Raw genomic sequence first — 27,339 nt, forward strand, 5'->3', positions numbered from 1 at the left:
CCTAAGTAAAGGAGTGCATTGATTTGTGCTTCTGCACATGGTGGGATAAAGTCAGTCCATACGTAGAAGAGTCCTGATACCACTTGAGGTGCACGTGCTTATAGGAAGTCCAAACTTAGCCTGTAGTTCTAACTTTACTTTCTATTAACTGTACTTTCTATTAAAATTAGTGTGTCCCTTCTTATACATCAAAATCCCAAAGTTCCTCCCAAGGTCCTTGGTAGCCCTGTAGAGATAAGTTCCAAAGGAGGTGGGCAGAGGGCACCTTTAAAAACTACTTTATGTGACAAAGTAGGCGTCTGCTTAGGGTAGCAAACAGTTGTGGACCTCATGTCCATCAAATGTGTTCCAGGGCCCCAGAAGTCACACTTGGTGCTGCTCTGGAGAGCTGCAGGGGGGATACTGCGATCCCTCATTCTTTCCACTCCTCTGGCATCAACTAGAACTACAAATTCATGCCTCTGCTAATACCGCTTCCCTCCTTGACTTTTTCTCCTGTGACAGCAGTGTCACACCTTCATCCTAATTCCCTCTTTCTGTGCAGCAGAGGAGTGCGAATGGATGCTCATGTGTGAACAAGGGAAGGTGGATTCTAACAGCGCAGGCAGAAAGGGAAGGAGGTGCTTGTCAGGGAGATGGGGTTTGGCTGTTGCATGAAGGTAGAAGGAACGTTTTATGTCCTGGGAGAAGATCCAAGGTCCCAAAAACATAGATGACGGGTCTCGAAAAGGAGCTGGGAGCTGGTTGCTAGGTACAGTCTCCTGAGGTCAGATTGCAGGGTAATGAATCAGGCAAGAGTAAGAGTTGTGACCACTTTCTGAAGCTTCTTACAGCTGAAAACCTGCAGCCTTTACTAAGTTGTTCAGTTTGCACTTGGTGTCTCAAGAATGAGGCCAACAAAAGTTATTTTGTCCTTATTCAGGGAGCGGCACGAGTCAGCTGGTGCTGTGGTGCTGGAGGTGTGTTCTCTGTACAAGGAAAAGGAAAGTCCCAGTGCTAGCAAGAGAGAAAGGGGCAGGATATAGCGAACTTCATGTCTCGCTGATATTGCTGAGTTTATCCTGAAAATATTCAACTGCCATGCTTAATTGCTCAACACTTTGAGATATTTAGAATTCAAAATAAAGATTTATCATTTAGAATTCAAAATAAAGATTTATCACTTGTATGTTTTCTGCCATATGTCCCATGAAGTGTATGTGCATTGCCATGTGGTTTTTCATTTCACCTCAGTATATTGCCTTTCATCCAAGATCTTGCCCTTTCATAGACGGGGGTCAGATTGAACTTCTTCAGGGCAGAGCTGTGAAGGAAGGGGAGAGGGAGTTCCCATTAAACAGCCAGTATTATGTGCACACAGTGTCTCTGTGGGGACAACTAAATGTCATCTCCTGAACCAGAAATTGGCAACAAAAAGCCTTTAACTGTGCAGGGTGCTGGAAATTTAGGGCTACAGCTGAAAGAGGACCCTGATTCCAAAGAGGAACGTAAGGGTACTACTATATGTGATTACTTTCAACTTTAAAATTTTAATCATTAGAACTAATATCCTTACTCTAAGAAAAGAAGTCAGATGATATTCGTGACCACAGTGGCTACAATTTTGTTTTTAGTTTGTTTTGCAAGGGAACAAATTTCACAACTAGACCGTACCATTGCAGAGTAACATGACGAAGTTGTATGCTCACAGAGTGAAAACCTTGTATTTCCAAGTTCAAAACCAAATTCTATATCAGTATTCAATAACTTTTTTTTACGTTTTAAGATACATTAAATACCACATTGTTCTGGCTCATGCACATCTCCATTATTTGGATCTTACAATTTTGATTCTGTTCACATTTGATACATTTCTTATTTCTGAATCATCAGTTTTTGATGCTGTCAACATTTACATTCTTCTTCTCATCCTTAATGAATCTGTTTAATGATAATAATCCTAGCACCTATTGCTCGGCATCAGAGTAGATTCTTCTTTCTATTCTTATCTAATACCATTGATTAATAACTCATTGCTTCCTATCTGTCAGACAGTTTTTATCCACCTTATTGTATTATTATCCAGACCATAATTCTCTAGTCTCTCTATGAGCTTCCTGTGTGGTACTGTGTCAAAGGCCTTGCTAAAATCCAAACAAATTATATCCGCCACATTTCCTCTATCCGCCCAGTTTGTCACTGCACTGAAATACCCATCACAATGAAACATTTATTGATATAAGTTTCTGTTTTAAATCAGAATAAATGTGAAGGTTCTGCTGTGATTATATGATAGAGCCTGCGTCTTAGCAGGTATTATCATTTTATGCACTGAAGATAATTTGAGCCATGGGAGATGATACCATTCAACAGGAGCGGCGAGGCTGTGAAGATCAAAGCATTATGAACCTTGAAAAGAAGTGGGAGAAGCTTATACGCTACGATAACTTGTAAAGGGCATAAGCAAAGTCCTCAAGCTGTATTCCAAAAGATGCTCAGAGAATATCAGTTTTAGAACTGCTTCACAAAAAACTGTATCTTTCGAGAAAGAATTGTTTGGGCAAGGCCTCGTGAAAGCTGCATGCTGTCACTGTTCCTGTTCCTTGGGAACATAAACAGGATCTAGGGACAGCTTGTGCAAGAAAACAGTTGGAATAGGGAATATCATGGTTTTCAGCAGCCAACTTGATTACCATCATCGTCCCCGCGTAGGAGGAAAGCTTCAAGAGGTATTTAGAAGGATGCTGGGTCCCACCTGGCCATAGCAGAACTACCAGTTAAGCTGCACTTTAGGAGTCCAGGTCAGGTCTTAAGTGCAGTTATAAAGAGACTAACTCTTCACCGGGTTGAGAAGTTCAGCTTCTAATGTACTTTCACAGCTGGGCTTCTCAAGTGCTTATTGCTTACTCTGTTAACAGTAGGAATAAGTGAGAGAGGTGGACTGTGCTATTAGGGGATCCAAAATGTTTAACAGGTATGAGGGGACTTGTGGTGAAATCGCATCCAGTACCTGTTTCAGAGTGACCATTAGGGTGGACTGATCATGCACTGCAGCTTTTATTCAGTTGAGTGTCTCTAACTTTCTGAAACCCACATTTCAAGGAGTGTTAGTCTTTGCCCAAAGGCAGTATTTTTCATACTTGAACAAAAATAGTTCAAACGCTGTTGAGGATGGGGTGGGGTGTGTGAAAAGTAGCCAAAAATACACCTTTTTCCTGATTAAAATGCTTTTCTATCTGAAAGAGCCATGGTTTGGAAATTAAAATTTGTAATGGATACAGTCTTCACTGGGAAAGTAAACTCAATAGATGAATGCCATAAGGAAGCTGAAATCTCTGTGGACACACAGCTTTGCAGTGACCTAATAACAGACGGAGATCTACCGTTTTGAGAAAGCAAGCTTCGGTCTCATGTTGCCCGTTACTTGCAGTGGCAGGAACCCTCAATCCCAGCACAATGCTGTAGGTTGTCCTCTGCTTCTGTTTTACTAAATCACAAAAAAAATCAGGTTTTTCCCACCAGCAGCCCTGTGACCCCAGTTTGAGCCTCAGCCCTATGGTTAGGAAGGAGCCCAGTTCAGTGTTGCTATACCATACAAATGGCCATGAGTTCAAAGGCGGAACTGTAAATGACGAAAACTCCTGTGTACTTTTGAAAGTGTACAAAGGCCTTCAATTCAGGAAAACATTCCTTTTTGGGAAGATTCTTTAAGTATACGCATTACTTTTTTTTTTTTTTTTTTTATTCTGTTCCCTCAAGACAAGAGAATGGTGACAAAATGAACCTGTTTATAGAGAACTAGTACCAACTAAAGTGCATTCGCCTTAAAAAAGCAGAAATAGTGTAATGCTATATCTATGTTAATAAGATTTGTTCTTCTGCATTACTGATGAGCCTAGACAGAGCATTGTGCTGACGTGTCTATATGGGTTCCAATTTCAAAGTTTGCTTATTTTTTTGTTAGATGAGGAGCCTGTGCAGCATCGACCTCCCTCTCCGATTTCTGTGACACAATTAGTCCATGGCCCTGCTTATGTTTTCAAACCTAAAATACCAGAAAGTAATCTGGGCCATATCCTAAGTCATTATTTGGATTCTGATGTTGGAATGAGGTCTCCTGAGTGGCCCCTGAGCTTATTTGAAAATTCTCTTGAAAGTAATGGGCTTGATTTTTTTTTTTTTTTGGTGGGGTGTTTTTTTCCCCCTTTCCCTTGTTGTTGAAGAGGGATTTCTTGACAATAATCAATGAGGTGGGTTTTTTTTCTGAGTAAAGACATCAGTATTTTACTTTCTGTGCATAGTTATTTGTGGCAGTTGATTCATCATTGATTTTCAGTTCCAGAAGTGAGAGCAATGATATGAGCAAGTACTTTGAAAGAGAATAATTGACCCATTTTGTAAACTCTATGTAGAAAATTCAAAAGATACCAATGAGTGTTGTGCTGTATTCTTTCCTAGCCTTCCCTCTCCCCATAACTAATGAACTGTATATGATTCTCATTAACCTGCTCCAGCTGACTGCAGGTATTCAAGGGAAATCAAACCCTTACAGAACTTCCTTATTGCTAAGAGGTTGCAGAAGGCTGACATCCTCTGAAATGTTTCTGATAACAAATGGTATTTAATTTTCTTCTCTTTAATTTTTAGATGGAATGAATGTGGTTCTTACAAAAGTGGGGGACTAGACCATAAACCTGAGTCAGGCACAGTAGAGTCAGGTGCCGTGCAAGTCATGGAATGTTGTTAATGAATTTCAGTTGTTATATAGTCGGTAGCTTTGCTGGAATAGTTTTCAGGCTCTGCATAAACTTGATAGCAAGTAAGAATCATGAGAAAACACAGTGAAAGATGTTTACCTTCTGAAATTTGTTTTTAAAGCCTTTATGGAGAGGTAATACTTGCTCTCTTGTTGTCACTCTACTAATGTACCTCTTTCCTGACCTGCCATGCTCCTCATTCTTGCAATTCCAGCTCTTGGGTCTCTCTCCAGTAGAAGTTCACCAGCTGTTCTTGAGCCACCTCCCTTGCTTTTCAGAAGGTGATTAGTGCACTCCTTTCAGACAGCAGTCTCCTGCCCTGCAGTGCCAAGCAAGCTCATCTGTGCGCAGGAATGCAGGCGTCCATTTCTACCTCTTGCTCGTACATACCTGTCTAAATAATTTCACCTCGAGGCCACAGGTTTCTCAGTTTGTAAAATGAAAGATATTACTGAAGTGGCACCGGTTGGTATTCTGAGTTTAATGAGGTTTTCTGTAGCTTTTGCGCTGAGTTTAACTCCAACCTGTAGCTAAAATAGCTCTTTAAGATGCTCTGTCTGTGTGTGTTTACATCAGGTGTTCTGCTAACTGCGGTTATTTAGTTGAAGTTTTTCAAGATGGCAGTGAACACGGTCTCACAGACAGATGTTTCCCAGGCTCCGTTTCTTTTAATGGGTGGATTGCAGCATGTGCCGGTTCAGCCTGCCTTGAGGAGAAGGGGCCATTTTATCTGCAGGAACCGGGCCTCGGTGCTTAACTCATGGAACAACGCTAGGTGTTGCATCTCCTCCTTTTCCTTTCTAATCGGAAGAATGTGCATGGAGCAGGAAGGACTTCAGGTTAAAACCACTAGGAAAAATGTACCAAAAAGCAGTTGTCAGGATAGTGCCCAGCATGGGAAGGGGGTGGTGTAGCTTTGTGCTTTGATAGAAGAGGGCTAAATGCTTCCTCGTTTGCTACAAGAAAATGGGGGTTTTGGACAAAATTCCCTGTGATGAAGTCCATGCACCAATTTATTCCTATTTAGGTCATCAGAATAGGGCTTCAGTGGTGCAGTCTGTATGCTGGCTCTCTATACAGGGATACATTTCACCCTCAGTGAATGCTCTTTGTTTTCTCAGTTGAGGTCAGTTTTTCATTGCATTCATTAAAAGAAATAGCTTTGGATTGCAAATACCGCTGCCCCTCTTCTTCCCTGCCAGCAAGCCGGCATTACAGTCCTGAAGATCTTAGAAAAGGGGTAAATTTGGAAGGGAAAGGAAGGGAAAGAAATGGAAGTTCAGAGACTGAAGTTGTTATCATTTATCTGGCAGTTATGCTGTTGCCTACTTCTGATCGATTTAGGATTTTTTTGCCTGGATTTCTACACTGTTCGTTTATCTATCTTGCTAGATGCCAATCAGGAGAAAGAAGGATAGTTATTTGATGTAAAGATTGTCTAAAGGAGAAGGAACATGTTTCTCAAATGATTCCTTCAAGAAAAAATTCATCGACGCCTATAAAGGTTATCCTTTGGCAGCATCGTCCTAGTGCCTCTGTCCGGGGGCTCTTGTTGCTTCATTCGAATGCTCAAGAATTGGTGCTGCGTAAGATTTGATAATTCTTGCTGTGCTGTCCCCTTCCGTGCTCTCTGCTTTGCTTCCTGCTTTTTTAATACCTCTGATCTTGACAGAGTGGAAAAGTTAAACCTAAAAATAAGTTCCTGAGCTCATTCCTGTTTGTGGTGTCCATGTGTGTATGAACACGTTTGTGTGAGGGTATATTGTCTGATACAGTGCATTTCTTTTTAAACATCTATGGGGACAGATTGGGAAGGCTCATACAACACTGAATTTTGAAGAACTCTGCTTTTACTCGTGAGAGAACAAAGAAAAAAATTGCACTTAAGAATTGCCCCCAGCCTGTGGGACATTCAAAATGAGTATTAGATTTGCATCCAGTATTTCTTTGCAAATTTCTGTCAGTGTGTTGCTGGTGAAGAGAATAGCTTTGACTTTGAATGGGCAAATTAGGCAAGTTCTGCTGTCACCTTTTAAAAATAAAATTTAATCAAGTTTTGGTTTGTTCCTTTAATGAATCATTGGTACATTGTCTGTGTATATAGCTGTATGGTTTGTTATTGTGAGGCCAAATCCTGACAACTTATTGCAAAATTGTTTTAATTTATTATTAATATTTTTTGTTTTTCTCATTTCTCCTGGTTTTGGAGCCTTTATAATTAGATATAATTAAAACCACAGGTTTTAAACTCCAGTCTAACATTTAAACTCATATTTATGGTGCAGCCCCTGGAGTTTTATTGTCATTCCAACTGCATTTTGAAAAAAAAATACTTTTTTTTTTTTTTTGCATCTGTTCAAATGCTGTGTCTACAGCTACCACTTCTTAATCATCTGTTTTGAGCAGTAAAATGACATTTATTTTACATGATAAGAAACGTTGCAATTTATAGAGTAGCTGTTTTGTATCTCTTTACAAAAGGGTGCAAGGGACCTTTTGCCTTATACATTTTAAAACCAGCTTTCCTCTTTTTGAACTTGTCTTTCTTTCTCTGCTCCTCCATGCAAGAGTCTGCAAGTGCTACATGCTGTAGAACGGATTTTAAAAAAATGTTGGCTGGCATTATGTAAAACCATATTTCCCCTTTTGATGCATATGTTCTGGTCCCAGCAATGTCCTTGTTTTGCTGAAAGTAACATTTTTCCCCTCACAGTTGTTGGTATGTGATGGTGTTTTTCTGTCTTCTTTAATTGTGATGCTTATTTTTTTTTAATTAGTATAAGGTTGATTGTTAAAATTAAGTGGCAGAAGGCTTCTTTCCAAGTTATTCAGAGATCTTTTGCTGAAGAAATATATTTTGCTACTCTCAATTGCCTTTTTCCTCTTCTTCTTTCATTGCAAACTACTCTGGGAAGAGCTTCTTTTAACAAAAAAAAAAAAAAAGGCTACGCTTGACTGATAATGCATTGCTTTGGATGGTGAAACATTATGAAAGTTTAATTTTTAATTAAATCTGAAATACCAATTATAACTGAAAGAGATTTTAACCTGTTTCTTTTCAGACTGCCTGAAGTTACATTGTAGATGCTGAAATCACTGCACCTTAAAAACAAAAAGATTAAGCTGCACTGCATTCCTGTAAGTAAAAGCTTTTCCGGTACCTTTTGTCCGTATTTTTCCTCTATATGCATCCAAAGTGTTAGCAGAGTAGCTGGTCTTGGATAAAGGTCAGAGTCCCCTTGAATGGGATTTAGAAGTTCAAAGGATGTTTTATTTAAAAATTAAAACCAAACTTACATCTTGCAGATCTTTAATTTCAGACCCCTGAATAGATCATTCTTTTCTGCTTTGTTTTGAATATTATTAGGAATAGCGTGCGTCTCTGTTGACTTACAGTTCCTGTCGCTTTGTCAGTAAGGATTTCTGCACTTTGGTGCAGAAATAACAGAAAGTAGCAGAAGATTCCTTATAGCATAAAATATAGTTTATTCTCTTTCCGTGATGTCATAACAAATTTTTCTCCTTTATAGAAGAAAAAAATGAACAACTTTCTGATGACATCACGGGGGGGGCTTCAGCTGCTTTAGGGTGTAGATGAAGGCAGAAACGCCTAATTCGTCTGTGCTGTGACACAACAAAACAGTCAAAATAACGTCTTGCGTCTCTCAGCAAGAAAGGAGTCTCTTTCTAAGAGCGTAGTTATTCCATAAACGCAAGTCAGATTGTACATCAATCTGATCTATCCTTATTTAGAATCTGTTTATTGGATGTATTTGGGATAATAATTAAGATTTTGAACTTCAGTGGCTGAACAACAGGCACGCAAAAGAGGATTGGAAAATATAGTAGACTCAGATACTCTGAATGTCATGAAATAATATATGAATAAAAATCCAGGAGCTTGTTGGATAGTAGGAAAAAATTGATTTTAATTGGACGGTACAAAGCTGTGGAATATTACAAAGCAAAGTCGATTTGTTTTCTTGTTTAAGATCAAAATGTGCAGTCTGTAATGAAATCCAGAGCCTTCTTCCAGAGTAGTGCTTTTGTACTTCAGTGTTAAAATATTTTAACTATTACATGGCATTTTTCCTTCCCTCCCTACTCCCCCCATTTATTTTTTTTAAATTGTATTTTAGTGATTTATTTTAAACTAGCTGAAGGGTACAAGTACACTGTGGGCAGCTAATGCATGCCCCTTCCAGCGTGGAGCACCAAGCATGACTCAGCCAGGCAGACTGTGCCATTCTGGCTCTACTCCATGGTGTTTTTACATTGCTGGCAAGGGCCATGCCATTGTGTTGTTTAAATATTGTGTATTAACTGCAGGCTGTGGCCAGTGAATGGTATTTAACGTTTTCTGCTCATCATTCCTGAATATGAGCAGCTTCCCTGGCCACCAGAGGTTAACCTTGCAATTACACTGGTGAGCCGACTTGAAAACACTCGTGGATTTGCTGGATCCAGCAGCAATTTAAAGGGAGATGTTACGGGGAAAGTGGGGGGAACGCTTCTGAATCTGTGAATGCAGAATTTCAAAGTTGTCTTCCAGTTTTGTATGAACAACCAGGAGAATTTTTGTTGAAAGCAGAAGTAATTCTCTTTTGAAAATGCAGCAGCAGAGTGAGGAGTGAATTAAGGCATGTTCTTTGAATCCTTAGGATCCAGATGGTCAGCAAGTCCTGCATGGACAGCCCTAAGGCAAAATACCAGGTAGCAATATACGGGCCTGATGAGTGGTGCTGGCTGGAATGGGCTTTTTTTTAGTTTTATGAGACTCAAGGCTTTGAAGGGGAAATAAATACGCAAGTGTAAAACTCCTGTATAGGAAATATTTTATTTTTGATCAACGATGGCAAGCACATCAAGGCAGAGATGTTGAGCAGCTTGCTCAAGGTCAGAGTAAATCAGTGGTCAAACTGGGGACAGAGTGTGGGATCACGATTCCCAAATCTGTTCTGTGCTGATGAGTTCTTTCCATCCCATGAAGTAAAGATCCAAGTTTCTAATCTGAGTTTCTTGTGTCATTTGCTTTTTTCCAAAAAAAAAAAAAAAAAAAAGATACACACACACACACACCCCCCCTCGCCCCACCCCCACCCCGTAAAATTCTAGCTGCTCGTAGGTTCTGTAGCCTTGGCATAAAGCCTGTCTCTGCAATATAGAAGCACAAGGTGGGGGAACCTTTACGTATGCTGTAAAATGAGGATGTGATTCTTGCTATACCTTGTGTCCACGTAACTAGTAACTTGGCACAATAAAAATGAGGGCATCTTCTTTATAGAGGAAAGTATGCTTTAAGGGTTTCCTTTGTTTCCTATGTATGTTCGCTGCAATCAGGTGTCTCTAATTGTGAGATCTTTAATAAAGTGAACTTCCCAGAATTACTTTTATCTATTAAGCTGAAAACAGCAAGAAGAAAAGGCAGACCATGCTTTAGTAGTTTTCTGGGGTTTTTTTGAATTCGATTTCTTTAATTGAAGGGTGGAAAACTTGCTTTAGGGAAACGGATGTCCCTAAAGCAACTGATAAATATAAGATGGGCCAAATTTTCAGCTGATACAAAATCTGCTTGACACAGCATTAGAAGAAAAAACAGATTCACAACACTTGAACATCTGGTAGAAAATTTCATAAAAACACAGCCTTCTAATGTAGTGCAGGCAGGCTCTTAATGGGAAGGGTCTGTGGGCTGGATTCTTGCTGTTTTGGGTGCCCTGGCTGGGTTTCGCTGCGTACTAGAGTTATGTGGATTGATAGGCAAGTAGATCCATTGAGGTCCATGGGAGTACTCAAAGGCTTAACTTTAAGGATGTGGTTAAGTACTTTGCTGTTTGCAAGCAACGCCAAATAGGATTAAGTCTAGTATGAGGAGCTACCTCTGCTCATATTTGGTGTCTACTTAATTTTAGGAGACAGTGACAGCTTTATTGTGTGTGAAAGAAAAAGATTCTGTACACACAACGTGAAAACCTATACAAGCAATGCACTGGATGCACTCCCAAATCAATGGGTTTAGTTACATTGCCATCGGCTAAGGCCAATAAGGAGCATACGACACTTTTTGTTAAAAAGAGAGATTTGTCAAGGTTGCAGCCTTATGCAGCCTTGTGATGTGATTACTGGCGAAGAGGTCTGGTGCTCTAATGTTGACGGATGCTGGCTCATTGAGTGGCATTGGACGTGTCATTTAACCTCGCCGTGCCTTTTTCAGCAGATCACTTTTTCAATCTGGTTCAAACTGATACAGCTCTGTGAACATTATTGAGTTTGTGTTTGCAAAGCTCTTAGAGGAGAAATAGTAACCATTGTTATTATTAATAAGTATATTGTGTAGACAAATCACGAGGGATGGAGATACAGCCACTCATGGGGGTGATCTTTCACAACTCACTTGTGCCTTTGTTTAATTCCATCACTCAAAGGTATCAAGGCCAACTCCAATTTACAGAAGTATTTCTCATGTCACTCTCCCCACTGTTGAGTATTTTATTGTTCGTGTTCTCTCTCCGTCTGTTTCTCTGCTACTTTCCTCCATGCTGAATTAACCTTGCATACCAAACTTTATTCCCCTTTTTTGTATTATACAGCAGAGGCATTTGTGTAGTCTCCAAATTACAGAGAGCAAATTCATTTTGTCTCGTGATTGTTTGCTGATGATGTATAAAACAGACAGAAGACAGTTTGAATTTTCATAAGTTCAATTGAGCTTGCAGGCATAAGGAAAGGAACAGGCAGAACCCAAGCCAATGTGACACAGTAAGCTGGCATCCCAGAGTGCATGCTGCATGTGTAGCGTCAGGACGTCAGGCCTGAGAAGGGCTTCGTCCATCACAGGAGCGCTTTTAAATGAAGGAAGAGTTTTGAAGCAACAAACAAGCTACCCTACTGTGTTCTTTACAGTGCAAGAATCCTCACAGTTGCTGATGGGTACGCGATCTGTCTTTCCTTCCTGTAACTTGCTTTTTTAACTAGAATTTCATGTCTAAGATGGGCTTTGTTGAGCCCTGCGAATTCCCGGGTTCTATTCCTCTACAAAAATGTAAACCCTCAATAGTTTGTTAAGCCATTTTGGTTAGTGGGTTTTGTTGGTTGTTTTGGGGTTTTTTGTTGTTGTTTGTTTTTTTTTTTTTTTTTAATACAGAAAGTACTGGCTTGTAGAAGCTACACTGGAGAAGATGTGTACAAATGTGAAATGAGTATGGAAGTGTGCTTCCTTTGAACAAAAATCAATGTCTTGGGGCTGACTGTCACCAAGGGATTGTGTTAGCACTAACAAAGAGAATTAATTTTGCCTTTTCCCCTTCCTGTACTATGGCATTAATCCAGAAACTCATGGGGATGAATTCTGTCCTGATTTCTACCTGGGGAACCCCAGTGGAAATGTGGAGAGGTCAAAAATGTTTATCAAGATAGAAATTGTCCTAGTGTTAAAATTGTTGAGAAAGCAGAAATTGGTTGATTGTTATCTGGCCCAGGGGCAAGAGGATACGTAGGAGCCCTGCATGGCATTATATGCTTCTGGAAGTGTTGCTTTTGTTCTACGTTAAGGAGAATACGAAAAAAAATATTCTAGTGACTGAAAAGTTATAATCAGGAGCACAGTGTTTAATTGTTCTTCATATCCACTGGGAGGAAGACCTAAAGAAATCAGTTCAACAAGCAGTGAAAATTACCAAGTTACATTTTAAGAACCATGTTCTGACTGTATCGGTTGTAAAGCGCTGGGATGCACAACCTGTAGATACCGTGGAAGCAGGGGAGGTTTCTTTTTAAAGGAATGGCTTGGAAAACCATCTCTGAGGGCGTGTTAGAACTTGCCATAAGGCAGAAGACCAGCCTGGATGGGTTCTGTTGCTCCCTGATGTTTCTGTGATTCAGCGTACCGTTTGGGAATGTTGGTATTTTGCTAATACATTCCTGATTAATAAAGCTTAATGTTCCCAAAAGATCCCCAGGGTTCTCATTTTTCCATCCTCTCATAACTGAAACCATACTGTCTCTTCAAAGATTTCATTGGGCTGCCAGCATTTTGCTTTGACCCTTCTTTTTTTAGAGAAGGACAGGGGAGGGAGTCGTATAGACACCGAAGGACAGATTTTTCAGTCACTGTGAGTCTGCATGGTTTCTTTCCAGTCGGTGCACAAATGCTGATTTACTTCTGTTACCGGGTTTCAAAATTTGGATGAATGGAGATACTGTAGGTATTGCCTGATACAAAGGCCTCTGACACAGATTGTGGAGACAGCTGAAAGCTGCAAATAGGATTGATGATCAGAGCAAACGTGTAATGGGGCTGGAGTAGATCCTGCTACAACAAGGTAAAGGTAAACCTCCTGTCTGAGGAGATGGGGAGCTTTGTGATTGTCTCTGTGTTCTGAATTTTCATGCAAAAATCCTTGAAAGACATTTTCACTTAATGAAACCTGAAAAACATGAAAATTTTGTTAGTTCTCAGGTTGGTTTTAATCAGTCCCATTCACAACTTCTCGCAAAAAAAAAAAAAAAAAAAAGAGTTGGGAATGATTGTTGATTAAGTCCCTCGTGCTTTTTTTGTTTTCTTGCAAATGTTTAAGGTTTGGATTTTCTGGGAGGTGGAGGGGTTGTGTGGGGCTTTGTTTGTTGTTGTAGGTCTGTGTGTTAAGGGTATCAGTTGTAGTCTACAAATGGGTAGAATCCGGACTTTTCGTAGGTGGCAGCTCTTGTTTTTGAAGAATAGTAGCTACAGTAGATGAATATAGGAAAATGGCTCTCAGGTGTGTGGTTGCTTTAGTATATAAAGGAGTATGGGTTGTGATTCACTCATATTTAAAAGGCATAGGAATATTAGCAGTGATTCCCTGAGTAGCACTACTTTAGCAAGTTGTAAAACACTTCAGCATTTCAGCACCTGAAGATTTAATGGTGGAAGTGGAAAACCTTTCACACCATTTATCAAAGCATTTGCTGGTCTGTTTCAAGATAAAAAAAAGTCCAAAAATGATTGAGCAATGAAAGTTATCTTAGACCAGAGATGTCATCAGGTTAGCTACAAAAGGAAAAAAGGCAACACAGACCTGGCCGTTTCCAAGCCTTGGTACTCTTATTTTGTCCTATCCGAAATTAAATTCTTCAGCTAAACCAGTGTATAATGGGAGGGACTCCACAGAAAGGCATTGTGGTTATTCTATATTTACATCAGTGTCCCTGAGGACACTCTCACTGAATCATTTCAAATTCCAGAGTCTGATGTAGGGCAGTCTGATGAATGTAAGTTATCCAAACTTTCTGGTCTGTTTTCTTCATTAGTGTAAGTGGTCTAGCTCTGAATTTTGCTGTAGAAGATCTGGTTCTTCCTGTTGCCCTCTTTCCCCTCATTGCCCCTGCATCTAGATAATAGATCAGAAGATATTTTCATTTCAGTTGTGTCAATATTGGTCTGTTGTTTTCAACAGTTTCCACTGGCAGGAGAGGGATCAGAATATTTTTTATTTATTTATTTTTAAAAATAAATCCTTTACAGAGCTTCACTGCCACATGTCTGTGGCTTTGGAGCCAGTGCACGCTCTGCAGGGCCTTCAGAAGTCTGACAGGGAATGCTGTTCTTCAAATACATATTTTAACAGTCTTATATTTCCTCATGACAAAAGAATTCCTCTAGCGTCTTTTGTTCTGTATGTGTATCATCATCCTATAGCATTTTGGTTTAAAAGGACTTAGTTCTTGCTCCTAGCTTCCTTCTCTTACATCTCTCTCCTTTAGGAGCCTGCAGGCGCTGGCAGCAAGATAGGCAAATTGGAGATAGTGAGCACTTGGCAGATCGGTCTGTGCCATTAAAGGCCATTGGACAAGTATTGGGCTTTGCAAGATGTTTTGGTGTCAGTAATAACTGAAGGCACCTCTGAGTCAGAACCTGCGTTAACAAATTTTTTTGAACCTATTGCTTTCCCTGGCAGATTTTATTTTTTTTAGCTTTTTTCATAATGTTTCCTTAGAAATTTCATTCTAGTTCATATAATGTTGACATGGAAATTTTGAATAACGAAAATCTTTTGTAAAGTGGAAGAGTGTTATCTCTTTCAAGACTGGCTGGCAATAAATAATCAAGAATCCTGTGACTCTTAGCAGCAGAACCTTTTCAAGGAATTAGGTACATATTTCCCTGCAGCAATGGTAGCAGTTACGTGCCAGATCACTGCGTGCCCTCTCCAAATATGAACCGGTTTAGGTCATGATGCTGCAGTCCCAGTTCATTAAGTAGGGTATAGCGGCACAGTTCCCGTGTATATGGCTTTCAAAATCAGACCATCAGTGGGAAAATCGTCTGAACACCAGGGTCTGAGCCAGAGGCAGATGAATTCTCATCTCTTCCCAGTTTCTTTTTCCATTTATTAGGGTTTTGAGCGAGGAGGGTAATCTGTTTTGTCATGTCCCTTGCCATGTTTTAATACACAACTAACCTTCTTATGTCTGAGCGGCTGTCACTTCTCCAGAACAAGTGATCCTGGATTCCTTAAGCAAACAACTATAAAGTGGTCACCCTTTGGGGCAGGCTTAGTGTGTAAATGACAGCTTTTGCCTGTTAACAACTAGAGGGAAATTCCAGTGGTCAGGGCATCACACAAGCCTGAGGAATGCAGAGCGAAGATGCCGAGGGAGCCAGAAATCAGGTGACCAAAAGGGCACAGAATTACAGTAGTGTATCAACCCTTCAGGAAATAAAGCACGATTAGAAGTGAAAAATCTCTGAGTCAATAGGCAAGTTGCTATAGGTACTGGTGCTCATGGATGGCACCTGAATGTAAGACTTGTGATTCCTTATAATTGTTTCAATTCTCCAGGAAGGAAAGCTTTATGCTTTTTACTTTTGTCAGGGGTTCGGTGCTATTGAATTTGTTTTGGTGCCTCTTGGCCATGTGAAAATCACCCCAGAAATGGTACTGTTTGCCGTTTCTTCCTGTGTCATGAATTGAGATATTACTACTTCTCAGCTTCTTTGTGTGTGTGTGTACGTGGAGGGAGTGTTAGAAAATGCTGCTCTTTACAGCTACATCCGCCCTTATTCTGATCACCCTTGCCATTCGAGAAGACGCTTGTTTGCTGTGACAAACTCCTGTTCTCTTTACCGATCTTTGTTATCCTGTGGTCTTCTCATGGCTATGTGCTGACACATGTGGCTCTAAAACTGCTCTAAAGAAAACCTTCATATATTAGTACAACTCTGGATATCTAACAGATATTTAGTTTCCTCAGGTTACCAGTCTTGGTCACCTCAAGTGTGTTCCTGCCCTGTCCAGGGAACCGTCCTTCAGGAAGAGCTCAGGAGAGTTCTGCATGCAGGAAGGTAATCACAACTACTATGTGTGATTATGATCTGTTACAAATATAAAATCTTTTACATTAATGTATATGTTTTTGGAGTGGCACTGAATTAGAGCTTTGTGTTCAGATACTCCCTGAACTTCTGGGGCTCTCAAAACTTCATTCTTTTCTCATATGTGAGGTCTTAGACTGTTGCAGAGATGCGGCAATTGATGATGAAAGGCCACTTTGCTACCAAGTCCAAATCTATTTTAGGGCCTTTAAAGCTAGATGCAGTAACATTTAGGTGCTTGATTCTGAGTGGAATTCAAACCCCACATTTAGTGTCTTCATCCAGTACTTGGGATGCATTAAGGGCAAAGGGAGGAATCTTGTTGGGTGGAGTGCAACCTAGAGGCAGCCAAAGGGAAGCTCTAAAGGCTGACGGCTCAATGATTCTTCCATGGACTGGATTTCTTACCAGTTAAAAACACAGAAAGAAATGTTTTCCTTACTGCAGCCATTAGTGTCCTACGGAATTCTGAATGTGCCAGGTAAATTTTACTTCTGATGAAATTAACAGCTTCTAAAATCCTTTCAGCTACATGAGATAGGCATAGATTTCCCATACCTTATGATGGTGGAAAACATGTCTACCATTTCCTTATGGCAGAAGGAAGAACACATTTTCTCTAGGAAAAAACATTTTTTCTAGGAAAAACATTTCCCGTTTCCTTATGACGGTGGAAAACATTTCAATGTCCCTGCATTGTCAGACTGTCAGGGGCACAGCTTTCTATGTGATTATCTGTATTATGATTTAATCACATTTAAAAGCATTTAATTTCTAAAAATCTCTTACGCTGTCTCTGTCATAATGTTTAGAATGTATCTATACCATACAGTAGTTATTCTTTAAGCCTCCTTATACCTAGAAAACCTTGTGAAAGAAATACACTGTATAGGAAACAGATGTTCCTTATTTAATGCTGAACTAATTCTTCAAGCCACATCGTGATTACTCATGGTTGCACTGGTGAAGTCTAGAAAGGGTAATAGGCTTTTCCTCCTGCTTTTTCCCTGTTGAGATGGTAGGAAGCACAAATACCCATGTTGTGAAACACTGCGTCTCACTTCCACTGCTGCCAGTACTTCATCCCGCTGTCTGAATGGGATAGGGCTTTGCCTGTAACCCTCCCTGCTGCTTCCTAGAGCTGGCAACTCAGGGCTGTTGAACTCGGTGAAATTCAGGGCTGCAGGTAAGCGGCGTGACAAATCAAGTTTTCTTTGTAGTGCCCGGAGGGGTTATGGAAACATGATATCACCTGTAATCCCTGACAGAAGTCTGCACACCGTTTCTGTATTGAGTGCAGCTATTTTCCAATCACTGCTTTTACAGATAAAGAGTGAAATCCTGGCCCAAATAAAGTCAGTGGGATTCTTCCACGTTCCTTTCAGTGGACCCAGTATGTGTTGCAAATGTGAGTGCTTGAGGTGCCCCTTTGCATGGTGTGGGTTATGGTATGCCTGATGCATTTGCACGTTTACATCTGTTCCCACCTCTACAGCAGTGCTGCCCCTGCTGAGGGGCAGACACCGACCGCTCTGTCTGCTCTCATGCCGGCCTCAAGGTACAGGAGGAGACACAGGACTTTCCTTAGCTGATGTAAGGGAAAAGAATTTACAGTGGGAAAATAAATACACCGTGCTTTCTTTAGAGAGGTGTTGTTTGGGTTGGTTTGTTGGTTTTTTTGTAAACAACCGGGTTTATCCTTTTTTCATACCAAAGTGACATAAAAGTTATCATATGCATGGGCTTGCTGGTAGTGGTTTAGTGAAGGTTTATTTTGGTTTTAATCTCCTAATTTCAGGTGATTTGGAGCTCTTTTGTGAAGCTTCATAAGACTATATTGGTTAGAAATTATTCCCTCCTCCCATTTTATCTAGCCCAGTTTTAATATTAGCTTACAAAGCAGTTCATTCTTCTTTGGAGCCGATGAGGAACAGGAGAATTCAATATGAGGTTCAGACAAACTGGCCCTCTATGGGGCTGGGGCTCTGGGCTCTTGCTTGTACTGAAACCAGGTGTAAAATTCCCGGTCTGTCTGTCAGCTTGGCTTTTCTACTCCTCTGTAGCCCTGATCTGCAGATGGAGACTCTTGCACTGATCTTTGTCACTGTTGAGAGCTTTCAAAACTGAGTACGTATTTGGCCTGTATTTATTTAAATGTAGGGAAAATAACAGAACTTGTTCTGCACATTTGAAATCTTGGTCTTCACACTTAAAGCCAGCTCAAATATTCAATATATTTGCAAGTTTAGCACTAATTCCTGTGGCTAAATTGACAATAATGGGTGGATATTAAAGATGGATGGTACTGTTGCCCTTTAACTAGGGCCTCCATTTACTTTAGTGGGATTTTCACCAGTTTCAGTGCTTGGAAGGTCACTTTTTGTATGTTTCTCCACTTCACTATTGTTAAAATTCTCCCCCAGTTTTTCCCTAATGGCCATGTTGTTAGGAAGTTTAGGTTATAAAATTAGTTCGGTGGTGTGGAGGGGAAGAAACAGTAAGAAGCTAAACAAAAAGTCCTGATGCAAATCTTACCTAACACAAGTTACAGGAATTGGTGTCATGTGTAATGGCTTCCTCAGTGGCTGCTGTGCTTACTGTGGCTGATCAGTTTACTAGTCCAAATGGAACTGTGCGTTCCTCTGCCCAGTAGATCTAGACCAGTAGAGAGGGGAAAAAATTGCGTCCCCTCACCTCCCCGCTCTCCCCACTTCATAACTACAATCTCAATTATCTTGTCAAAGAGACGTTTTTATGGGAAAAAGGTAACATATCACCACAATAACTTCTGAACATAGCTCATGCCTCGGGACTTGATGTAGCACAGAAGGTCTTACTTTACCTCTAGGTCTTGTGCAAATAGAAATGCCTTGAACAGTGAGCCAGCAAAATGTGATATTAAATAGGGGCAAATGTACATTTAGTTTATGTATGGTCACATTAATCAGACATATAATTTTTCTTTGGAAATGACCGTTTCAACAAAAGCAAAATTATAGCAATTACAAATGTAAGGAGGAAAAATAATAATACTGATTTTTGTTTTGTATGGTTTTGTTATTTTTTGCCTAATTCCATGATATGTAAATAGTAATGCAAGTCTTGCCTTATGGCAGTCTGTTTGTTAGACTGCAAGAGGCACTTAGGTTTAGGAAAGGTGAAGGTGCAATAAGTACTAAGCTAATGCTTAGTGACTTTTTTCATTGCACAAAACACTGCTAGTTTTTCTACAGTGACATGCAATAATGGAAATATAGAAATAGAAAAGAATGGAAGGGCTTACTTGGAAATTCTAATAGACAGAACTTTCAAAACAAATTTATTTTTGGCTTTTTAATTATGTGGGAAGGTTCGGTATCACTTCTTTTTGAATTCTGACTTCGAAAGCAAATGAGAAGTCAAAATTTCTGCCTCTACTTGTAACTCCAAAATGCCACAAAAGGCCTGGTAGCTCACTAGCAAAAGTAATGGATGGCCCTAAGTTTAAAGTTCTTGAGGCACAAGAAAAAAGATCTGGGATCTGTTGGTTTTGAAATTCTATGGAGATGAATTGTGTACTCTTTGCAATGCTACAAGTTACATCTCTCTCTCTCTAACTTTTTCTCTAATTTTCCACCATCATTCTTGTGTACATCTAATTCTTTGTCTTCTCTTGGGCCTTGAATAGAAGAGTTAAGGTGACCACCTCCCCTTTTGCTGACAAAGGCTACTGTGACAGATATCTGAGTATTTCTTGCGGGTGCCAGGAGGAATGACTATTTTGTGGACAGATATTGTAGTAGACAGAGGTATTGATTGGGTTTCATTGTAATAAACATTGCCAGATGTTATCTCAGTGTGTACTGTTTACATTAGTAAATAAAAAAATCCTCCAGAGCACAATTATTCCTTATAATATTTTTTCAAAAGTTTACTGTTGTCTCCTTTTGTATGTCTAAAGTGAACTTCCTCCGCTTTCTGTGCAGCTTGAGGCACTAACTGGGACATGTGAAGCTAATTGTAAAACTCAAACCCCCCTCTAGGTTCAGGCCAAATCTGGGATGTATATATGATAGCATCTTCACTTGGGCTACTTTTTCTTCATCTGAGACCCTTTCCTGTAAGATATATCTGAACAGGTTTTTTTCACTGTAGTGTTACTATTCACACTGGTAAACATCTTGTTGTGGGAATGTCACAGTAAACGTCTGTGTCTTCTGATTCTTGGCAAACGCTGTCAGCTTGTGGGGCGCTAGCTACACAAAATGATGATCAGGTTCAGACGTGTCATCACTGAAGAAGATGGTAAGTGCTAGTGCTTGCAAGCCCAACATGTTTTACAACTTTAAATGCTACCCCTTCTTAAAATTTTTATTTTGGACAAAGACATCAAACCCATACTTGTTCATCTTACATTCATTAGTGTCTTTCCTTTTCTCTTCTTTTTGTTGGCAAAAAAGGAAAAGAAGAAAAAAATGAATGAAAAGCAAAGGAAAGGGGCAAAAGACTGACCTTCACACCAGCTTTTCCTTGTTGTATACGTGAATACTTTTGGTGACGTCTCTAAAAATTCAAAGACCTCTACTTGCTTCCAAAAATCCTGTGTAAAATTAGGAATACTTGGCCATTTAAAATGCAGCTCTGTTTCTCCTCTCAGTTCCCTTTGAATAGGCAAGTGCACGTCCAAGCAACAGCCACTAAAGGAACACTTTCAAGTTGCGTGCAAACGTGGCTGATCAGCTGTGCATTTTTCCTGTTTCTAAGGAATAAAGATCACAAGTGTGAAATGAAATGTAACAGGGAGGCACCGGAGTGCAGATCTGAAGGTGGAATTTGCATTGGCTGCACTTCAGCACAGATGGTGGAAAAACTTAAATTTACTCTTGGGTCCTGAGACCTTTACCCCCCTCAGGTTAGCAAACATATCTAAGGGAGGAAGCTGGTGTAGCTAAATTCCCAAGTGATTTTAAGGATTCATGCCCCCTAAAAGAAGGAGCCATGGGAAATATGCCTGGGCATCACTGTTTAGTTGGATACTATAGGATGTTTGTTTAGTAAAATAGCTTTGCTGAAAGCTTTGTTAATCAGTTGTGTCCCAAATAAAATAAAAAGTGCAACACAGCCCTCCTCAGGTTTGGTCTTCTGCAAAATTAAATGCCTCATTTGCTCCTCTTATCTAGGCAGGAAAAGTGGACCAAAGATTGTCTTCAGGTGCTGATCATTAAAAAACAGGGTTGGTTCACACAAGTGTGGAGGACAAGGAAGCATGTATATACCTATCTACCAAACAGAAAACAAACCAACACACCTGTAATCACATCAGCTAGGTGGTACAACATCTCTGACATAGGGCACACCATAAGAAATCCTTTGGTTTTGGGGAAGGTTAGGACTGCTGAAGTCTTGGAGAAGCAGTTCACATTGCAGGTAAATGTTGCTTCCTTATCCTCCACATTTGTGTGAACGAACCCTGTTTTTTTAATGATTGGTTTCCAGGATAAGGTGGGAAGTCTGTCTCCAGGACCAGTTTGTTTTTTGGCATCTCCTCTGTTACTGTGTGCAGTGATGCCAGTTAATGCTCATTGAGGCAGTGGATTTGCAATTCTGGTTCTTGGCCTGAAGTGGATTGAGATTCATAAAAAATAATCTCAAATCACAAAGCCACCAAGGGAGGCTTATAGCTTCTGTGACTATCTCACTTGGGCTAGATTTGAATCAGCAATCAGGAGGTGAATGGTTTTGTTCTTATCCCACTGCCAATTTCCTTAGCTCACATAATCTGAGTGTGTGTGTTACAAAACTTTATTTTCCAATTGAATGCATCCATCCTTTAAAAACAGGTTAAAAAATAAGGGAAAAAATGTAAAGGAAATTTAACATCCAAAAAATACAGAACAGTGCTCAGGACTTTAAAATATATGTAAACATCAGTTCCTGCCAAGTTAGTCATTACTAAGAGTTGTTAACACGGGGGATTGATTGAGAGAATGATTGTTGCTGTAGAATGATGATTTAATAAGAGAAAATCTGATAGATTTGACATGCTACATAAAATGTGCAGAATGATTGTTCTTTGGTAAATTGCAACTTTCGTTTGCACCCCTTACAGCCGTGTTTGTTCTGTGCCTTGCCACATTCCTCTTTTTCCCTGTTATGCTCTTTCATTGCTAGAAATCATTAGTATTCACCATTGTTACACGTCACCCAGAAAAACATACACACACCTTGTTTTCCTTCCCCGTCTTGCTTTCTCTCACACCTTTGCCTGGTCTGTTCTGCTGTGCTCCCCTACCCGCAGTGGTAGGGTACTGCAGAATGTCCGGCTCCCCGTTCTGAAAAGATGGGTACCGAGACCTAGATTTTATTTGCTCTTTGCTAGCACTTCCTCCATATGGACCCACTCCTCACTGTTCTGGCTGATTATTATTTATCTGTTACTTAGTCCTAGCAACATGCTTGGTACTTTATAAGCCAGAAAATGAAGGCTGTCTCAGCTGAGGGGAGTTCTTGTACAGGACAAATAGATGAAACAGCCCTTCTATTGTTCTCATCTTTACTGGTGAGCGATATTCTGTCTTTCTGTTTTTCAGGAATAATTTATGAGAGGTTGTTTTTTATTCTAAATCTGAAATGCCTGGTGCCTCTGTGAAGATCCTGTTTGCAAGCATTGTCAGTGTATTTGGTCTTCTGTAAAGCCTGGTGTTTCATGCAGGCCGTGCCCAAGTAATAGTCACCTTGACCTAAGCTGCTGTTGGCCCCTTTTACTGCAGATAGGGTATGCTGGTGTCAGAGGCTGGTCTACAAATGGTCTTCTGCTTGCCTCGGAAAAATGTACGGCTAGCCTTGGTGCTTGTACTCTATGAATAATAATAATAATAAAAAACAATCCTAGAGTCTGATTACAACAAATAAATTCCATAACACCCTCTGCACTATATCTGTTGTCGTGCCAAAGAGCATAACATAAAATGACTGAGAACAACAGCAATTCAAAACAACAGCACACAATAGTGTAATTGGACCCTAAGCACATAAAAATAATGGTTTAAAAGAAAGAGGAAAAAAAAAAAAAGGCAAAAATGGGACCATGAACTGGCATCAGGGACAGCATCATGAAACTGCAGTTAAGATGCATGAGCCTAGTAGAAAGAAAAAGGAGAAGGGGGTGGGGGGGTGAGTTACTTATGAATCAGTACAACTGTGCTTTGTTCTGCATGAGTGTTTTAATAGAGCAAGTGTAATATAAGGATCAGGTGGGCTCGTGGGAATGGAACAAAAGGTTTTGTAAAATTAAAGCAAAATAATTATAGCTCTAGGTGTAGAGTGAGCACACTCCAGCAGTTGATAGCAGGAACCTGCTCAGAATGGAGAGGGGAGGAGGGAGGAAGATGCGGTTGGAAAGGGGTTTTGGTTTGTTTTTTTAGTTATGTACATGCATACGCATGCACATACATACACGTGCACATATAATACAAACAGATTTGTATGTGTACGTTAGCAAAGGCACAGTCACAGTTGTGTGCAACTTCAGGAGTGACTAATGTAACCACACACAAAAGTGCCTTAAAATGAAAATTTAAGGAATAGTCTCAAATGAATTAATTAACAACAACAAAAAAAATCATGGCAGAACATTGTCTTTCTAATGGAATAAAGGACTGAAGTCTAAAACAGAGACCATCCTATGACATGGGATTCGAGGATGTTCTTACTGTAAAAGCCCAATGAGGAATATATACAGAGTGCCCAGTACGCTAATAAACCAAACTCAAGAGTTCCAGAAGTAAATGTGATCTTCTGGGGGTCACAAGAAAGCTGTCAGCAATGTATTGTGTTACAGAATCTCCTGCATTTGGGCAAAGCATTCTGCTGTGCTCCCTTGCAAAAACAGAGCTGTTTCCTACCTGAATTTAGGAGTAGTTTTACCTGCAAGATGAGAGCTTGGTTGATCACAAGGTGGCCTCCCTGTATCTAGTTGTGTTCTTTTTCTTTGCTTTACTATCCACATATATAGGTACCAAACTGCACAAGGATGCTGCGTAAAAGTAAAAAAAATCCACAAAACACCCCCCCCTCCCCAGAATGACTCCTGCCCCAACACGCCCTTTCTGTCTTAAGTTGTTGACTGTCCTCAAAGACGTAAGTAAAGAGGAGGTGCCCAGGATCCAGGAATGGAGAGATTGTGCTCAGGCGTGCATCCTTCTCTTTCTAGGTATGTCATGTTAGCTTCAAAATGGTCAGAATCTGCTCCTGGTTTGGGCAGTCACTTCCAAACAAATATATAATTTTTATTTGTAGTTATATTGAAAGAGAAAGAATGAATTTAAATGCTAGCCCCCTGAACTCCCAGTGGCACCTGAGGGTTAGGGTGCGTTTCCTTCTGCTTATGCACTGCTATATGGAACGTTATAAGCAATGTGAGCAACTACCTGTGATAGATTGGACCAAAAGGTAGACGGTGGTTTTGTTACAGGACTCAAATTACTTGCCTCCCGTGGTGGAGGGTTTCTGACAGGCAGGACGATTGCCACCTCATCGCGGAGCACGATGCAGGCAGTCTGGGGAAAGGAGGTTCAGCGGAGCCCGCAAGCCGTAGTTGCAGGCACAGCTACTACAGATGGCTGGCGTGCGAGATAAGGCCTTGGCGAGGGAGGGGGGCGATTAGCCTGCCTCCCACCACATTTCCCCTTATTCTGTAGTCAGATTTCCCTTATTCAGAGTTTGTGCAGGATAATTGTTCACAGACAATATATTTTTGTGCTCGCGGTGCAATCAGAGGCTGTTCTCACTTGAAGCAGAGCACATCTCTTAGGTAGTGCTTTCTGCCAGAATGTGGAGGCTGAGATCAGAGTGAAGCTTTATGAGCTCCATTTGGTGCTTTTTACTTCCGTCTTGTTTCTCTCTCTGCAGGGGATGTGAAACTAGATTTGTCCTGTTTCCACAGCAGGGTTTTGGTTTATTTTGTTTTTCCAAAGCATTTCATTCGGTGGCGCAAATCCAGAGGAGAGTGTGTTGCAGAGATGGATTTGAATGTCAGACAGAAAGAGTTGTGTTTAATAAACTCTTTGTTGTAAATTAGAGAAACTAGAGAGCAGGAGGCCCCTGTTTAATACAAACATTCTGTGGTTAAATTATCGCTTTAAGTATTTACTCCTAAACATAAAGAGCAACGACACAAGGTAACTTTGCTAAAATGGCTGCTGATGGGGTCTGAAGCTCAAGACTGAAATTCTTTAGTTCCGAATACTCCTCTCAAGCTCTTTCCACCTTCCATCTGCCTTTGTCATCCGCCTTAGAGACAGCCACCTAATAAAACTGAGTGAAAGTATAGGACTAATTAAAAAAAACCAAACAAACAAAAACACAAAACCAACCCCCCCAAACAAAACAACAACAAAAAAAGTTTTATAGGCTTTCAGAAAAAAAAAGGATGCTTTAGTAACATGATGCAGTACTTGAAGATGGTAGCCCAACACACAGAGTTCAATGTGTAGCTCCCCGTACATATGCTGCTACTGCTTATCTCCTGTACTCACCAGCTTTTGAAAACACCTTTCTGTCAGTATCATAGCATGAGTTACGTGTCTGTGTTGATCTCATTTTGAAGCGATTTGTCAACATGAGCCTATTATGAAATTAAAGGTCAGTAGCAGGCCAGGCTTTCGATGGGATAAGCACTGCACGCTGGAAAGGGAGAAGTCAAGAATAGCTAATCATGTCCCAAGTCTTCAGATGTGCCTTGTGAGCAGTGCGTTTTGCTGTTTAGGAACAGAGACGCTGTAAAGCTTCGGAGTGGAGCTCTCATTCACAGCAAGACACAATATGCCAGTATCTGTCACATTCCAAGTCCTTGCAACACTACTGAAGTCAGAGAATTCAAGTCCCAGATTCTTGGCTTCTTTTGAGATCGACTCATTTTCTTCCTTGCCAGTCCAGTAAATCTGATATACATACGTGCACACGCGTACTCATATAGACATACTGACATTTTTCCAAAGCATGAAATTCAAAAATAGGAACAAAAGCATGGGGTTTTTTCCCCTTGTCCCTTCATTTTATGACAAAAAGGAACTTCGTAAGTAGTTTATGTTTCAGCTTTATTTTCTTCCATTCATTCTGTGCTGGGAGCAGAGACTAAAGGATTAAGACAAGAACAACCCTGTATTACGTCTATATGTTACTTTTTATATATGTATTGTATACATTATTTATATAATAAAACCTGTTCTAAATTGTACTAAAAAAGAAAAGGTAGTATTTCCACTTTTGCTCAGAAAGAACTGATGCAACACTGTTCAAATGTCCCCGCTTTCCCTCCATCTATTTTGGAATTCGATAAGCAATAACATACAGGGATCAGTAAAGACTGCTGTCCCTGCCTTTGCTCTTTTGTCTGTTTTTCCTTTTCCTAGTGTGTAGGAGAATGAATCTAGTCTGGCTAGAGATTTTCTCATAAGGCAGATGAAGTTTTTTAGATAACAGTAAGGACAATTTCTGGTCTTATTGAAGTCGTTGGCAGTTCTCCAGATGATTTGTTATGAGATTTGGCCTTGAGAAAGGGGATCAGTCACACTCATCTCCTTTTTATTCTGAACTAGAATGACCCATATCACTACCCAGTGATGGCTGCCTAGGATACTAGCAGTGAATTTTTGGAAAATGATCAAAAGTTCAAATATATGCAAGAATGCATGAAACCCACTGTCTAAGAGACCAGAGAGAATGCAGTTGGCCACAGCAAAATACGTGATTAAATAGAACCAAATAAAACTGGAAGCTTGTTATGAAAGATCGTCTATGTCCATTTTATTATTTTCTATATAATATCATGTTAGGATGAGTCCCAGAACGGTTCTCTCAATCCTAGACTTATGTATATGTCTTTCTGCATTCTCTAAAATCTTTTGGTTGCAGAGCACTATAAATGGTGCAAAACAAAGTCTCTTTTCCAAGTTCCCTACAGTGAACAACTTAGGAGCATTTAGTTTTAGCTTGTATTAGGACTTCATGTCCTCAGAGAACAGATTCTGCCTCTTTGATCTCAGATATAAAAATCACTGTTTCCCATGTTTCCCAGCGTCTACAGAAGATCACTGGGGCCCCAGAAAAGAGCCAGGGAGACGTGGCATGAGGACCTCACAGCTCCAGTCCATTCCCAGCATTGCTGCTGACTTCTTGTATAATTAGAAAAAACCTATTAGTGATCTCCAGTAATCTCTATTTCTGAAATGAATTTAAGAGTACGTATCTGACTTAAAAACATGCATTAAG

General features: G+C 40.2%; 1 protein-coding gene across 21 annotated transcripts in view; it reads left to right on the plus strand.

The window, feature by feature from the left end:
* The window catches only part of ZBTB20 (zinc finger and BTB domain containing 20), a 487,918-nt gene that overhangs the window by 162,156 nt on the left and 298,423 nt on the right, over window positions 1-27,339 (plus strand). For 20 of the 21 annotated variants that reach the window (XM_074594530.1, XM_074594379.1, XM_074594501.1 and 17 more), the window contains one exon: window positions 7,799-7,874. The gene's annotated coding sequence lies outside the window, so the exon portion shown is untranslated. Of the gene's footprint in view, window positions 1-7,798; window positions 7,875-15,968; window positions 16,060-27,339 lie in introns of all 21 variants that reach the window. The other variant, XM_074594416.1, reaches the window with a different exon arrangement.

Source organism: Larus michahellis, chromosome 1 (assembly GCF_964199755.1).
Source record: "Larus michahellis chromosome 1, bLarMic1.1, whole genome shotgun sequence".
Taxonomy (NCBI): domain Eukaryota; kingdom Metazoa; phylum Chordata; class Aves; order Charadriiformes; family Laridae; genus Larus; species Larus michahellis.